We start from the raw sequence: 17,709 nt of genomic DNA, 5'->3' as shown, positions 1-17,709 counted from the left end.
GTTGGCAAAGGAGGCGAGTGTCTGTGGTGCTCATAATCAGTCAAGTCTAGGGATAACTAAAGAGAAAAACTGTCAGGAGTTGGAGCTAGAAAATCAGCACAGGAATATCTGGGACTGAGTCCCACCTGGCCCAGATGCTCTGAGTCACCTAAAATGAATCAGTATTGCCTTTGTGTTTCAATCCTTCAGCAAGTGTGTATTTGCAGAGCACCCATTGTTGGGGTTAGCTGTTGTGTGGCCCACACAGTGTTCATTTCCTGTTTTCCCACTCACAGCAGCTTGACTACTCCTCAGAGAACCATCCTTCCCACGTCAGTCCACATGGAGTAGGACTGACTCTTCACCCAGAGTTGAGGGGTGTACAACTGTATTCGTTTTCTATTACTGTGCAACAAATCACCCCAAAACTCAGTGGCTTAGAACAATAATTATTATTTATTATCTCACATGGTTTCTGTGGGTTAAGGATTCCAAAGTGGCTTGGCTGGGTGGATCTGGCTCAGGGTCTCTCATGAAGATGCAATCAGATGTCATTTGGGACTGCACTCCTCTGAAGGCTTGATCAGAGCTAAATAACCCACCTCCAGGTGGATCCACTCATGTGGCTGGCAAGTTGGTAACACTGTTGGCCAGAGGCCACAGTTCCTCTCCACAGGGCTGCTTGAGTATCCCCACAACATGGCTCCTTGCTTCCTTCAGAGGGAGTAATCCAAGAGATCAAAGCAGAAGCAGCTATGCCTCTATGATTTAGCCTTAGCAGCACATGCCATGACTTCATCCATATTTCTATTGGTCACAAAGGCCAGCCTTTGTTCAGCATGGAGGGGACAAAGGATATGAATATCAGAAGGCAAGATCATTGGGGGCCATCTTGGAAAGTGGCTACCACATGGATCTGAGTCTGGCAATCAGCATATTCCAAACACTCAGCCATAGCGACTGGCTCAAGAGTAGATACATGATCCAAATTATACCAAATTCTGAGATCTTTATTGGAGTCAAGAAGAAAGAAAAGTTCTCTTTCTTTATTTTTTTTGGCCGCGCTATGCAGCGAGCGTGATCTTTGATCCCCCAACCAGGGATTGAACCTGTGCCCCCTGCAGTGGAAGCACAGCATCTTAACCACTGGACCACCAGGGAAGTCCCCCAACCCAAGCTTCTTTACATGGTGGTTGGGTCCCCACAGAGTAACAGTGGGAGCTGCCAGATCTTTTGAGGCCTAGGCTCTGATACTCATACAACATTACTTCCTCCACATTCTATTGGTCAAAGCAAGTTATAAGGCCAGCTCTGATTCATGGGGAGAGGAGGTAGCCCTCCTGCCCCATCCACAAGCAACCACTCATCTACTTTCTGTCTCTATAGATTTTTGATGGCTGTTTTTACAGGCAACCTGCAACAGCTAGGGAGACTATTCAATGAGAGAGATTTGTGTGGGAGATAGTGGTGTTTTGAGCTCTGGCAGTAGCAAAGTATCCTCAGGAGAAAATGAAACAACAGCAGTGAAATCTCTTTGCAAAGTGTTACATAAAAATAGAAATTTCATAATCTACACTGTCCCCAGCCAGGAACTGCTGTCCCCAGCAGCTTTCTGTTAAGCCAGGCTTTCTCTCCATAGGCCGTGTCTGTCCAATCCTCCTGCCCTCTGTCGAGTTCATCAAAGCTTCTGCTGACTCAAGAAGAATCTAGAGAATGATCACTGCAGTGAAAGCCTCAAATCACCCCCAGGGCCCCTAATAACAAAACATCTGCTTGCCATTCTTCCCTTTCCCTCTGGGTTTTAGTGAGAAAGCAGCATTAAATGAAGGTAATGATAAACAACTTAAAAACTAAGCCTTCTGGCTTCCAAGAAGGGATGCTTAATTTGAAGGCAGCTAATTACCCACTCATTATAACTTACAAATAGTGGTTTTCTTGCCTTCTGTCACTGGTCTGCAAACAGCAGTTGGAAAGATTTTAAAAAGTCCAGACTTCCCCGGTGGCCCAGTGGTTAAGAATCCACCTGCCAGTGCAAGGGACATGGGTTCAAGCCCTGGTCTGGGAAGATCCCACATGCCGTGGAGCAACTAAGCCTGTGCACCACAACTACTGAGCCTGCGCTCTAGAGCCTGCGAGCTACAAGTACTGAGCCCACACCCCTAGAGCCCATGCTATACAACAAGAGAAGCCACCGCAATGAGAAGCCTGTGCACCGCAACGAAGAGTAGCCCCCACTTGCCTCAACTAGAGAAAGACTGCACGCAGCAACGAAGACCCAGTGCAGCCAAAAAATAAATAAAATTTTTTTTAAAAAGTCCAAGCTAATGCATTTTAGAAAGAAGAGGGCAGAGAACCCCCAAGTCAAAGAAAAGAATATTATCAAACATGTAGTCCAGATCTCTCATTTGGTGGGTAAGGGAACTGAGGCCCAGAAAGGGGATGAGACTTGCCCAGAGAGGTCCACAGCTGGCAGGTGGCCAAAAGGGCACAGGAATTGAAGTCTCTGTGCTGGGCTGGCTCCAGCCGAAAGCTCCACCCAGGGAGATGAAAGGGTAGCTCTGTCTGCCCCATGCTGCTCAGAGACTGCACTCAGACCACCCATCGAAGTGGCAGTTGGCACATCCAGGCTCTAGGTAATCATCAGTGTGGGACGATGGAGCCACAGAACCAGGGGGTAGAAAGAATTCCTCAAGAGCTGCGACCAGGTTTAAATTGCAATGAGGGCTGGGCAGGGGGATTTTTGCTTCATTTTAAGATTGAATATTTTTTATTTGGTAGCGTCTCAGATTTTTCATGTAGGCTCTGAGACTAAGGGCTTTCAAAAGGCACCTCCAGCTACTCTGGTAATGGGAAAGTTAGGTACTTGATGTTTTTAACCTTTAAACCTGGGGTTTCAATATGGTGGAATAGTGCCAGCTCTTTAGCTGTCCTTTGGAGAGCATGGAAAGAAGTTACTGGAAGATATGCCTTGACTATCATGAAAACAGAGGAACCTTGCCTTCTCATGTTCCTGTGTGTTTTCTCCCTGGACCACATAGTCCCTAGCGGACTCCAGAATGCAGCCGCTCTGACCTTCTAATTTCTTAAATGCCCTGGTCCCTTCACATTTCAGGGCACTAGCCATGCTGCTTCCTCAGCCTGAAATGCCCCCCATGCTCTCCTTATCAAGGTAAAGCCTTCATCTCTTCTTTCCCCAGGTTATAATCATTTCCCCGATATATACACTCCTAGCTAGCTCCCTGAATTTCCCCATGTATCACTGCTCACAGCTCATTATCTTGTATTTTTTGTGTGATTATTTAATCAGTGACTGCCTCCCTCATTAGACTATGTGTCCTGACAAGTTATGAACCTCATCTGTTTTGTTCCCTAACCTTATTCCCAATTCTCAGCTTAGTACTTGGCACCTAATTGCATGCAATAAATATTTGCTGAATGAATGATTGAATCAAAGTGCCAAGATAGTCTAGAATGACTCTTCTTTTTAAAAAATATTTATTTATTTGGTTGCACCAGGTCTTAGTTGCGGCAGGCAGGCTCCTTAATTGCAGCATGCGAACTCTTATTTGCAGCATGCATGCGGGATCTAGTTCCCAGACCAGGAATCAAACCCAGGCCCCCTGCATTGGGAGCGTGGAGACTTATCCACTGTGCTACCAGGGCAGTTCCAAGAACAATGCTTCTAATTCCAAGTAAAGAAACTGTGGCCCAGAGATGGGCAATAACTTGCCCAGGGTCACTTGCAGGCATCTAATAGGTCCTTGCTGATTATTCACTCCCTTAAAATACCTTGGCACGTGGGACACAGCCACTTCGAGGCAATGCAAGGCTGAGGGACTCAGCTGTGTTCCATATTCTGGACAACTGTAGTCCCCTCCCTAGCAGAAGGCTCCCCATGAGGCAGGAATTCTAAACCCGAGTCAATGAAGGGGCTCCAGGATCTATGCATCCCCTGAAATGTATGCAGGTATATTGGGGAGCTTTTTTCAGTGGGAGGGCTGCCAGGTTTTATCCGAACTTCAAATGAGCAAGATCCCCAAATGCTAAGAATCACTCATAGTAGCTCTCTGCTGAATCTCTTCTTTCTTTCTCACTAGAAAAGCCACTCCACGGCCCAAGAATCTCTGGCAGCAGAAACATGGCTTAGTGTGAGACTGCGAGGCTAGCAGAGGTCAGGGCTAAGTGGCTAACATGTGCAATCAGAGAGAAATGCATTTTCAGCTTCAGCTGGTTGAGGGTATCAGGGAAAGCTGCCTGGAATAGGTGCCAGTTAAGCTGGGCTGTAGTGAACTGGTTTGAGGGGCTAGAAGTGATGTAGGGAGAAGGATCGGGTCCCAGATTCCCTCTGGGAGCCCCAATGTCCTCATCAACTCCCCATGTACCAAAGGAGAGCTCATTTAAACTGTCTAGCATCAGAGTCTTTTGGGTCCAGACACCAGCCTGGCTGTAGAATCTTTTTCCTTCTCCCTTTTGAAGGCAACACAGGCTGTTTTTGCGATGCCAACCATCGCCGGCAACCCTTTGTCCCCTCTGTTGAATTATTCATCTGGTGAGATGAATTATTAATTTCTAATTTTGTACAGCAAATGCCAGGCAAACAGGTAGAAATGGATTTGGGACCCTGGGCATGGAGCCACAGACCTCCCCAGGTCCCCTTAAGCACAGGCCACCAGGGCCAAGAAATTATGCAGGAATTTGCAAGGGTCTCGCCCTGGAATGCATTTGACTGAGGGCGAAGTTGGTACAAGATCATGGTGCCCCTTGAAGTGGCTGGGCTCCACTCTCCTCTGGCTCTCAGACACCTTGCTTTCCTGGGTCTTCGCTGTGGCGATCCTGACTGGCTCCAGTGCTAGGCTGTATTGCTTGTCCACAGTGGGCCCAGCTGCATTCCGTGGAGTGAGTTGGATTTGATTCTGAGCCTAGAATCTAAGTGGCTCAGGGTTAATCAAGCAAGATTTTTCAACCATAGCCCTGTTGACATTTTGGCCCAGATAACTCTTTTTTTGGGACTGTTCTGTGCATTGTAGGATGTGGAATGGCATTCCTGGCCTCTACCCACTAGACGCCAGTAGCATACCTCCCCCTGCTCCCAGCTGTGGCAACCAAAAAGTCTTGACGTTGTCAAGTGTCCCCTCAGGGGCAAAGTTGCTCCCACTTGAGAGCCACTGGGTTAGTGCTTTCACTTCTATGAGTCTTTTTCTTTCTTCTTCTTCTACTATCTATTCAGTGGGGATCTAGGTAGTAGTTACCAAGGTGAAATATGATGGTCAAACAAGATCACAGATGTGAGGTCTTCACTTGTTCAGAGTGTCCCCATCCTGGGACATTTCTGTTACAGGAACTGACGGTTCTCTTTTATTACTGAGTCCAGGTCTCAGTTAGGATTGTGTTCAGCTGCAGGTAACAGAACAACCACCTTAACCTGACTTGAACAGTGAAGGGGAGTGATTGGTTCATATAACTGGAGTCCCAGAAGTAAGTTGATCTTCGGGTTTGGTTGATCCCACAATTCACCCATGTCCTCATCCTCAGGGACCAGTTCTTTCTGTCTTTTTGCTCTGCCATATACAGTGAGGGCTTCTACTGAGATTGGTTCACCTTCAGGTCCTAGGAAGATCTTCAGCAGCCGTCAGCACCATGGGCCTTCTTATTCACTTCAGGGTCTGAAAGAACACATCTGTTCCTGCATTCCAAGCCAGAGTCCTGAGAGCCAGCCTGACTGGGCCACTTAAGTCACAAGCCCACTCTGAAATTAGCATCTACATTCAATAGAATGTGTGTGCTGTGTGGTTTATGACCATCAAGTCCTACCCCTGGAACTTGGGATGGAATCACCTTTCCCAGGGTATGGCTGTGTAGATACTCAAACGGAGAAATGAAGATCTTAGCACCAACAGGATCCAGTGAGCGTTCTAGAACCAATCATTCTAGTGGAAGGGAGGAATAGATTAGTTGATTGGCTGGACCTGAGACTTGGCCAACCCTTGGAGATGAGGGCACGGGGAGGTGGGGAAGTCAGCCTCACCCAACTGGAGGGACTGAAGGAGGGGGAAGCTTGGTTTCCTAATCCCCAAATAGGGATGCAGCTAGCAGGAAAGGGCAGAAATGGATGCTGGGCAGGCAAGAATGAAAGGTGTACATTGAATGAGGTCAAGAGAGGGCTGTGGAAGGGGGGGCATGTTAGGATATCTATAGAGTGGATCAGACATCTCTGTGTACCACTTCAGCGGCACGGAGCTCACCTTTTATTCCAACTAATGATAGGTGCTCTCAGGTGCGACTTGACAACGCCCCTCCTCTCTCTATGCTACCTGTCAGGCTCAGTACTCACCCTGTGTAACCTAGAAATGTGGGATGTTAATGCCCACAAGGCAACCCTTGACCAAAGGGATTCGGAGCTAATGGCTAAATGCTTCCCCTTTTATTCCTCAGAGTGGACACATCCCAGATATGTTTCCTAAGGCATCTCAGACAATCCCAAGGTATTGAGCCACCAGTCACCCACATCAGGTCCACCCATGGCCCGCCTTGTCCTGGCTCTTGCTCCTTGCCTGTCCTTCACTCCTGCTCCCTGGAGCCACTTCCTAAATAAACTATTCACACAGAAGCCTTTATCTCAGACTCTAATTTTTTGGGGGGACTTCCCTCGTGGCGCAGTGATTAAGAATCCACCTGCCAATGCAGGGGACACAGGTTTGAGCCCTGGTCCAGGAAGAGCCCACATGCCGTGGAGCAACTAAGCCCGTGCGCCACAACTACTAAACCCACATGCCACAACTACTGAAGCCAGCACACCTAGAGCCTGTGCTCCGCAACAAGAGAAGCCCACAATGAGAAGAGAAGAGAGCCACAATGAGAAACCCACACACTGCAATGAAGAGTAGCCCCCGCTCGTGACAACTAGAGAAAGCCCACGCACAGCAATGAAGACCCAATGCAGCCAAAAATAAATAAAATAAAAATAAATAAATAAGTAAAATAATTTTGGGGCAACCCAGGATAAGTCAAAGATCTTAGCTAGTCTGAGGTTTAGATGTAAGTCTTTATACTTTTTAGACAGCATGTGAAAATAAAAGAAAGTTTTGTGCCTTTAAATTGGCTTCCTGCCTGTTGATTGGGGGCCATGTTCAGTGGAAACTGCTCTCAGCGCTGAAAGTCAAGCCTCTTGAGACCATGTGAGTTCCAGACCTTTCTTGGCAGGAGGCAGTGGTCTGCCAGCTGCTGTGCCCAGGGTGTGCCAGGCGGGCGGCAGGAGTGTCCCAAGATGAACCCCTGCCCAGAGAAGCTGTCAGGGGCTGACTGCAGCCTTGAGAACTTTATCAAGATGTCACCAGCCAAACTGGGAAGGCTGCCCTGCCTCCAGCTGCACCCTGTGATTCTGACTGGCTTGCCCTCAACTCCACTTGGGCATCAAGTGCTCACTTGGGGTGGCCCGCCGGTGACAAGGCACAAAGCAGTCTTTGCAGAGATAGTGAGAGGGGCCTGGAGAAAGGGCTGTCTCATTTTCTGTAGCAGCTTGCCTCTCCTCCACTGGCTATAGACACGTGTCACAGTATGTCTCTGCTTCCTGCTCCCTAGGCTCGGTTTCCTCCACCGATGCCCACTGACAATCCCTGACACTGTTGGGATGAATGCCTCATTTTCTCAACCTTCTGGCCACAGCCCATATACCTACTGTGCGCCCCTCCTGGCAGGGCCCTTGGCCACCTCTCCTGAGCTCAAACCTTGCTCCTTGCTGCCATAAAGGCCCTCAGGCCCAGTATGTCTTGCCTTTTGACAATCCTCTAGCTCTCCAACAGAAACCCAGAGCAGGGCTGGCAGGGCACGGAGGCAGCCCAGTTTATATATATTTGGCAATATCTCAGTTTATGATCAGGTATACCAGGGAAATTTGGTACAGGACTGAATAGTGACAGATTAGCCCCAATCTGACTGTGTCATTCCTTGGCATTTTTTTTTTTGGGGGGGGGTGGGCCCATATCGCATGGCTTGTGGAATCCTGGTTCTATTATGCAGAAAATAAGCTACAAGGATATATCGTATAACATGGGGAATATATTTTATAATAACTATAAGTGGAGTATAACCTTTAAAAATTGTGAATCACTCTACTGTACACCTGTAACTTACATAATATTGTACATTACCTATACTTCAATATTTTTTAAAAAAGCAGGGAGTTCCCTGGTGGTCCAGTGGTTAAGGCGTCGCACCTCCACTGCATGGGGCACGGTTTCAATCTCTGGTCGGGGAACTAAGATCCCACATGCTGCACGGTGTGGCCAAAAAAATTTTTAAATTTTTTAAATTTTATAAAAGCAAAGCTTAAATAAATCAGTTTAAACATTACTCTTCCAATTGCACTCCTCTTATTTTTTCTATTATTATTTTTGGCTGCATTGGGTCATTGTTGCTGTGCACAGGCTTTCTCTAGTTGCAGCGAGCAGGGGCTACTCTTCATTGCGGCGCGCCGACTTCTCAGTGTGGTGGTTTCTCATTATGGTGGCTTCTCTTGTTGCAGAGCATGGGCTCTAGGCACGCAGGTTCAGTAGTTGTGGCTCGCGGGCTGTAGAGCACAGGCACAGCAGTTGTGGCGCATGAGCTTAGTTGCTCCGTGCGTGGCATGTGGGATCTTCCCGGACCAGGGATCGAACCCATGTCCCCTGCATTGGCAGGTGGATTCTTAACCACTGTGCCACCAGGGAAGTCCCACATTCCTCTTTACCTTCATATTTTATGGATTTTATGAATCAAATAAATGTATTTTCTAAGTAGTTTTAAGCTCTTCCTTCCTCCACTCCTCCCTTCTTTCCTTCCTTCCTTCCTTTCTTCCTTCCTTCTTTTCCTTCCTTTTCTTAAGTATCATTGAATCTGGCCTATTCTTTTCTCCCCCCTCGGAATCACCCCACCTCTGTGACTGCTGGGTACTGAGAGGGTATCTCCACAGGCAATTATTTGATTCACTTTGGTGAATCCAAGAGCTGGGAGGCCTAGAGTTATTGATTTTGCTCTCCTCTCCGTTTCCATCCTTGGTGACCCACGGCCAGGCCTCTAATTTGTAAGTCTGGGCTTACCTGTTTGGAAAATGGGTTGAATTATTGATGACTCCCTCAACAGGGTGTTGAAATTTAATTACTGTTTGCAGCATTGCTTAAGATGTCAAGATGAAAGGCAGTTTTAAAAGTCCATGTTACTGGCATTAGTAATAAAGCTGAGGAATTTGTTTGTGAGTTTGCAAGGTTGTCATAACTGGGAAAAGGTGAAAAAAAAAAGTTTGATTTTATGTGGAAAAACCTTGCCCAAAAAGCAGCCACAGATCCTGGTTGGTATAAATAACAAGAACATCCTGTACCTCAAAGGACTTTGCAAATTTCACATTCTTCCCTGTCCCTAAAAAGATAGAACCCACACTTCCAAAACTGAAAACAAGGAGTTACCTGGGGTTTTAAGGCAGGAAATTCAGGGGCCAATTTTTGGCTGAGACCGTTCTCAGTTCTCTTCACGATTTATAAGAAAAGCGCAGTTAAAGAACAGGTTCTTCATTTTTACCCTCAATACTTTGCTTTTTCTTTTTGCATTCTGATCACATTTCTACCAACATAGCAGTTAACAAGGACTTTTAGAAACCTACTATTTTTGTGAACACTTTATAAGAGGAGGTTAGGATAAAATAAAAGGTTAAAACTCAGCCCATGCCCTCAGAACATTTACTGTCAAGCCAGAAGATAAATAGGAGCAAGTGGCCTATATTTAGAATTTATTTCACGGTGCCCTGTTATTAATAATAACTGCCCCCTTTGGAGTGTCCCAAGCCCTTTGAAATGCATTACTTCATTTGATCCACTGGCAGTGCTGGAATTAGAAGCTCTGATTTGAGGGTAAGGAAGCTCAGACACAAGTGACTTTTCTAAGGCCATACAGCCTGCAAGTGATGGTTTGGGGACTTAAACTTAGTCCTGGGAATTGGAATGGTCTAGGGGAATCTAGTGGAAAGATCTAGTGTTCCTTCCACTGTAGTACTGCCACACCTGGAAGCTAATCAAAGGAAAGGCCTAGCCTTTTGCCCCAGGTTCAAGGCCAGTTTAAGCCAAAGACCAATGCCATGTGGCATCTAATCAAAGAGGAGCAGTGTAGAGGTTAAGGGTGTGGGTCTTGGACTCAGAGGCTCTGGTTTTGTTCCTGACTCTTACTTACTATGTGGATGGGGGCAAATGACTTGATTTTGCTGAGCCTGTTTCCTCTCTATTAAATGGAGATATAATAATAGTGTTTCTGTCTTCATTAAGTTATCTTAAAAGAGATCATCTGTGGAGAGTGCTTAGCCCAGTGCTTGACATATCCAGTCTTTGCTAAAAGTTATCAGGTGAGACTGTGTTAGGCAAATGAATGCTAAATGCACCTTTACCCCTGAAAAGGAATCATCTTGGGCCAAGAACTTAAAGGAATTAAAAAGAAAAACAACACTTCAGGACTTCCCTGTGGTCCAGTAATTAAGACTCCACACTTCCTCTGCAGGGGGCACATGTTCGAGCCTTGGTTGGGGAGCTAGGATCCTGCCTGGCATGGCCAGAAAAAAACACCACTTTTATTTTGAGATAATTATAGATTTACATGCAATTGTAAGAAATCGCCCCTATGCCCTTTACCAATTTTCCCCTTTATTACTATAGGGCCATATCACAAACAGGAAATTGACATTGATATAATCCACCCACTTATTTGGATTTCACCAGTTTTATGTGTGTGTGTGTGTGTGTGTGTGTGTGTGTGTGTGTGTGTGTGTGTGTGTAGTTCTATGCAATGTTATCACATGTGTAGGTTTGTTTGACTACCACCACAGTCAAGTTACGGAAGAGTTTCATTTCAAGCATCCCTCAGACAACCCTTTTATAGTCATAGCCTTCTCCCTTCCTCTTTGCTTCCCTAACCCCTGGCAACCACTAATGTATTCTCCATCTCTACCATTTTTTCACTGCAAGAATGTTATATACATAGAATCATCCTGTATGTAGCCTTTTAAAGTTGGCTTTTTTTGTTCAGCATAATTCCCTGAGATCCCATGAAGTTGTTGCGGGTGTCAATAGTTACTTCCTTTTTATTACTGAATATTATTCCATAGTATGGAAGTGCCAAAATTTGTTTTACATTCAGCCATTGAAGGACATTTGGTTTGACTCCAGTTTGGGGCTATAATGAATAAAGCAGCTATGGACAATCATGTACAGGTTTTTGTGTGAACATAAGTTTTCATTTCTATGGAATAAATACCCAAGAACACAACTGCTGGGTATTTGTAACCGTGTATTTAGTTTTGTAAGAAATTGCCATACTGGACTTCCCTGGTAGCACAGTGGATAAGAATCTGCCTGTCAATGCAGGGGACTTGGGTTTGAGCCCTGGTGCGGGAAGCTCCCACATGCTGCAGAGCAACTAAGCTCACGTGCCATAACTACTGAGCCTGCGCTCTATAGCCCGCAAGCCACAACTACTGAGCCCGCGTGCCACAACTACTGAAGCCTGTGCGCCTAGAGCCTCTTCTCTGTACCAAGAGAAGCCACCGCAATGAGAAGCTGCGCACCGCATTGAAGAGTAGCCCTCGCTCGCCGCAACTAGAGAAAGCCCATGCACAGCAACGAAGACCCAATGCAGCCAAAAAGAAAGAAAGAAAGAAAGAAAGAAGGAAAAGAAATTGCCGTACTTTTTTCCAGAGTGACTCTACCATTTTACACTCCCACCTGCAATGTATAAGTGATCCAGTTTCTCTGCTTCCTCACCAGCCCTTGGTGTTATTATTATTTTTTATTTTAGCCATTCTGGTAGGTTTATTATTATACCTTACTATGGTTTCAAGTTGCATTTCCCTAATGACTAACGATGTTGAACATCTTTTCATGTGCTTATTTGCCATCTGTTTACTCTCTTCAGTGAAGCGTCTGTTCCTGTCTTTAGCCCATTTTCTAATCGAATTATTTGATTTTTACTGCTGAGTTTTGAGAGTTGTTTGTCAGATATGTAGTTTACAAATATTTTCTCCCAGTCTGTAGCTTGTCTTTTCGTATTCTTCGTAGGGCCTTTTGCAGAGCCTAAGGTTTTAGTTTTGATGTGGTCCAACTTATTAACTTCTTTTCATGAGTCATGCTTTTTTTTTTTTTTTTTTTTTTTTGGGTACGCGGGCCTCTCACTGTTGTGGCCTCTTCCGTTGCAGAGCACAGGCTCTGGACGCGCAGGCTCAGCGGCCATGGCTCACGGGCCCAGTCGCTCCACGGCATGTGGGATCTTCCCGGATCAGGGCACGAACCCGTGTCCCCTGCATCGGCAGGCGGACTCGTAACCACTGTGCCACCAGGGAAGCCCATGAGTTATGCTTTTTTTTTTTTTTTTTTTTTTTTTTTTTTTGCGTTATGCGGGCCTCTCACTGCCGTGGCCTCTCCCGTTGCGGAGCACAGGCTCCGGACGCGCAGGCCTAGCGGCCATGGCTCACGGGCTTAGCCGCTCCACGGCATGTGGGATCTTCCCGGATCAGGGCACGAACCCGTGTCCCCTGCATCGGCAGGCGGACTCGTAACCACTGTGCCACCAGGGAAGCCCATGAGTTATGCTTTTGATGTCAAGTCTAAAAAATGTTTTGCCTAACCCTAGATCTCCTTTTTTCTTTTCTAAAAATTTTATGGTCTTATATGTTACATTTAAATCCTTGATCCACGTTGAGTTAATTTTTGTACATGGTGTGTCGTTTAGGTCAATGTTCATTTTTTTGCCTAAGGATGTCCAATTGCTCCAGCAACGTATGTTTAGTATATGTGCTGCCGAAGCGAGCACATGCAACGTATGTTTAAAAGGCTATTTTTCTTCTACTGAATTGCTTTTATACCTTTGTCAAAAATCAGTTGGGCGTATTTGTGTGCGTCTATTTCTAAGCCAAGAACCCAAAGCAATTTTGACTCAAATATTTACCACGTGGTATCAGTCCATACAAAGACTGAATGAAGACCAACATGTGAAGTATTTATCAAGCAATCTAATGTCTACGGAATTAAGTGTGAAACTGTAAAAAATTGACTGTGAGTATACTGATCATTCCAACATAGGCCCAGGGAAGTGGTCCAAAGCAGCAGGTTGTATTGAAACAGGCCCTGGGACTTCCCTGGTAGTCCAGTGGTTAAGACTCTGAGCTTCCAATGCTGAGGGTGCAGGTTCAATTCTTGGTTGGGGAACTAAAATTTCCATACGCTGTGCGGTGTGGGCCAAAAAGTTTTTTTAAAAAAAGAAAAGAATGAGGCCCTGACTCTGGAACTATTATTCCATAATTTATCACCTGAAAGACATGGGGCAGGTAAGTGAGTTAACTAACCTCCTGGAGCCTCACTTTCTCCATGGTTCAATGGTGATAATATTACCTGCCTCACAGGATTAGTTTGTGGACCAATGAGCTGGGGAACTGAAAATGGCCAACAACGAACTTGGTCCACAGTAGCTGCAGCAAGGACAGATCTGAGGGATAGTTTGGGAGTTTTACCCCATTTTCTCTCTCAGCCCCCTCCCAAGCAACCAAAGTAAACATCCACTGTAAGTAAAAAGTGTGTGTGATTTGTAAATGTGTTTTACAAAGGCAGATTTGATGTCTCAAAGCTAGGGACTTCCTAGTCCCTCCCTTTAACCAAGCTACTGCTCTTAAACCCTTCTCTTACAGAAATTGCAGAGATGCTACAGGTCCACAGTATAGGTTTGGCATCTGTTCTCATGAGCATCAGAACTTAGGACTGGCATTCAAGGGTCTCCATTTCAACCTCATCTGGTCACTGACACTGCAAATGAGGTTCATCATTTTCATTCTCTGGACATCAGCTTTCCCCTAGAAAGGGGATGAAACTTGGTCTTCACCTCCTAAGGTGGCTTAGGAGGACCAACAAGTAACAAAATACAGAATACCTGGTGGATATCCTCATACTTAACATGTGTTAAGCTTTGTTGAGCAATGGTTCTATACTATGGTTCAGGCCCAAATCCTGCCCTTCCGCCACAACCCCCCAGCCTCTTTTTGTATGGCCTGAGATTGAAGAATGTTTCTACATTTTAAAGTGTTGGTAAAAGAAAGAAAAAAAGAAAGGGCAGAATATACCACAGAGATGTATGTGGCTTGCAAAGCCTAAAATATTTACTATCTGCCCCTTTACAGATAAAGTTTGCTGGCCCCTGTGGTAGAGGATAAAACTGGGGCTCAAAGAAGGGGAGGATGTCATATACCTGAGGTCACACAACAAGCTATCCATCCATTCATACATCCAAAATATATAGATTGGACTCCCTTTATATTTAAGGATAAAAGGCTACAAAAGCATGGGATAGTTAGTGCAGTATTTCCCAAAGTGGGTTCTGAGGAGCCCAGATCCTGGGAGCTGCCCAGAAACATGTCCTCAGCTCAAGCGAGTTCTGGAAACTGAAAAGTCCATAACCTCTTCTTGAAAGGTTACTATGTATAACAGCATATCAAGGTTCTGAAGAGTCCTACAGCAAAGAAAATAATCTGGTTACCTTTGTTGAACTCAGCATGTCCCAAATTTATTCAGTTGGGAAAATTTTGTTTTGTTCTGTTTATTTTGATAACTACGTAATATCATTCCTCAGAAACATTTGGGAAATTCGGAAGTTATAGACCAATCACTTGGGTTTGACAGCTGGCCTGGCCACTTTGCTGTAAGACCCTGAGCAAGTCACTCAGCCTCTTCCAGCCTCATTGGTGGAAAGCAAAGACTTATTTCCAGCTACATGTCTGATTTTCTGTTTCCTGCCTTTAGAGCCACATTTCCCACAGAGGTGTTTGTTGGCAATCTTTCACGCTGTCGGGCTAGGGGTACAGGATTATTTTTTCTCTCTGGTTGGATATAATTCTGTAATTTCCCTGAAAGACCAAGGCCCCCAGATCACATCAGCTGCCCTTTTATGCCATGTATGCCCTGATGAAGAAGGGTGGAGTGGGTCAGGTTCTAGAAGACTCAAACTTAAAAAGTCAAGAATGTAGGACTTGGGGAGACAGGTGGCATACATCCTATAAAAGGATTTGTCAACATCCAGAGACTTGTTGGAACAGGGTTGATTATTTCCTAGAGGTGCTGATGAAGGAATTTGTAATATTAGAAGAATGCAACCATTATGAAATCTAGCCTGCCATCTATGATTAACACAGCATTAAATCGTAGAATTTTGGCACAATTTTAATCTTAAAATGGTAAGCCTGCTGCACAGAAAGATGCCCAAATAAACCTATACTTGCTCCAGTTGCTTGGTTTGGTGAATAGTCTCTCTTTTGCCTCTGGGTCTTTGACGTGCTGTTCCCTCTCAAGAGTCATCTTTCTCTTGACTTTTGCCCAGTTAACTCCAGCTCTCTTTCCAGTCTCTGTATCAATGTTACCTGGACTACTATAAGTGTGGGTGAGTTCTCTACATAACTGCTGCTGTAAATCCTGTATCTTCTCCATCAGAGCACTTATCTGCCTTCTGTTGACTTTGCCTTGTCAACTAGACCATAAGTCCCAGGAGGGCAGGGACCGATTTTGTCTTGCACACTGTTGCATTTGCAGAGCTTGGCATTGTGCTGGACAAAACGGGTACTCCACAAACATTGGTAACAAACCAAAAGATTGAGTGTGTATACTCTTTGGACTCCTTGCTTCTCAGACACATTGGAGAAACTGAGGCAGCTTGGTTCTCAGACACATTGGAGAACCTGTCGAGGTGTGGCAGGTCTGGGAATGGAACTGAGATCCTCTGACACTGGGTATAAGATTCTTTTTCATACTCCTAGACTACTTCTTAAATAACTTAATTCCTTTCCAGCAGAGCTTTTGCAGCCTTATTCTAGTCTTTCTTGTCATCACCTTAGAGGTTAAGACTGTTTCGGAGAATTGTTTTATAACAAATGGGATCTTAGGGTAGAAGAAAATTTATCTAACTCTCAGGGGTAAGGAAAAACGTGTGTCTTTTGGACCTTGAATTTAAATGAGCCAGCAAATCCCTGCTAATTCTCTTCCCTTGCTGGGTCCTGTCTGCTTCATACTTAGCAAAGGAGAAACCCAGCCTGTGTCACCCATCATTTATGCCCTGCTGTTTGCTCTCTTCCCCTAGAACATTAAACACCTTGAGCAGAGGGGGAAGAAGAGGTAATCTCAGGATGCCTGGCTGCCAGACGGGTGTTTGGGGCAGGCTCTCTGCTCTGGTGGGAAATGGGAGGAAGTTGAAATGTTAAGAAAAAAAGAAAAAAGAAAAGACCGTTGGGACTTTTACATAAAAGGAACAAGGGAGTCTCTGTTTGCTTCAACCTTTGCAAAAACCATTGGCTTTTGAGCTGAAAGACCTGCGTGCTTGATTTACTTGTTTACAGAGTGCCTTTGGGCAAGACTTTCCTCTCTCTGGGTCTCAGTTTCCCCAGCTGGCAAGGGAGGGTCTGGATGGCTTGAGCTCCCCACAGCCTCAGGGATCTGGAGGGTGCTGATGCGGCAGTGTTGCCTGGAGAGAGGAGTGTAGGCAGCACAGTGGTTAACCATGTGGACCCCCCCTCCCCCTCCCACTGGCTAGTGCTCTGGGCAAGTTCCTCACCTCTCAGAGCCTCATCTGCATGATGGGGTCGATTGCCTGGCCCTTCCTCATTGGGTTGCTGGGAACTAAATCTCCTAGCAGTATTGTCATGGAACCAGCATTTAATAAGAGTCAGCTATTATTGGGACTGGTGTCCCTGAGACGGTCCCTAACCCTGGTCTTGGTGTCCCTTGACCTGAGTTCCCTGCTTGGGACCTGGTTAGTGGGGGCAGGGCATCCCCGGCAGCACTTGGAAACTCTGGGCAGAAGGGAGGAGGAGCTATTTTCAGTGGATTCTGGTTCTATTTGTGGCTGCCAGTTGGCCCAGGCTGCAGGGAAGCTTTGGGTAGAGCAAGCTGGGCACTGAGAGGGGTGTGTCGTCTTACATCAGAGATCGTAGAGAGAGGGGGAAGGGGGACAGAAAGGAGAAAGAGGGACAGTACCTCTCCTCTCCTGTGGTTCTTGCTCCCCACCATCCCTTTCTATCCTCTCCTTGCCAATTTCATCTCCTCTGCTTTCCCTGGGGGAATTTAGAGGGAGGACTGGCCTTTCAAGGTGGATTTAGTTAGCAACATGAAGCGATCCATCAATCTGGTTGACACAGTGTTCCCAAAAAACAGCACTGATTTTCTTAGGCTGAAGTGGGATTCATATCCCCAGCAGAACTGTGCAGTATTTATTAAAGCATGAATGGTGTCTAAACCACCAAACATCTAAATCATTTATCAGAGTGTAGAGGAAGCACTCTCATTTCCTCACTGGACCCTGGGGTGGTACCTGTTGAACCCCTTGTCCCCAGCTTCTTAACCTCTCTGGGCCTCAGTTTCCTCATTTATGAAATCAGTGGTGCGGGGGGAGTGGGGAGGTCTTGGCAGGGAGACATATTTGGAGCTCTTGAGTCCTTTCCAGCTGCAATTCTTTGATTCTCTGATGCAATAATCAAACAAGGTGAAGCTGAATCCTTTAATCAGAGCATGCTTGGTAGGACTGGCAGGCTCCAGAGAGAGGATGACATCCTACTCTGTGATTTTCTGGATGAGAAAACTGAGGCCTGGAAGGTGGGGTCAGTTCAGGCAGTGGGTCAGTGGTTCAGCTGGGTCACGAATCCAGGCCTCCTACCTCCTATTGCAACAGGTCTTCCCTGACACTGGACTGCTG

Source organism: Kogia breviceps, chromosome 15 (assembly GCF_026419965.1).
Source record: "Kogia breviceps isolate mKogBre1 chromosome 15, mKogBre1 haplotype 1, whole genome shotgun sequence".
NCBI classification, from domain to species: Eukaryota; Metazoa; Chordata; class Mammalia; order Artiodactyla; family Physeteridae; genus Kogia; species Kogia breviceps.
This window is presented reverse-complemented; position numbering follows the sequence as displayed.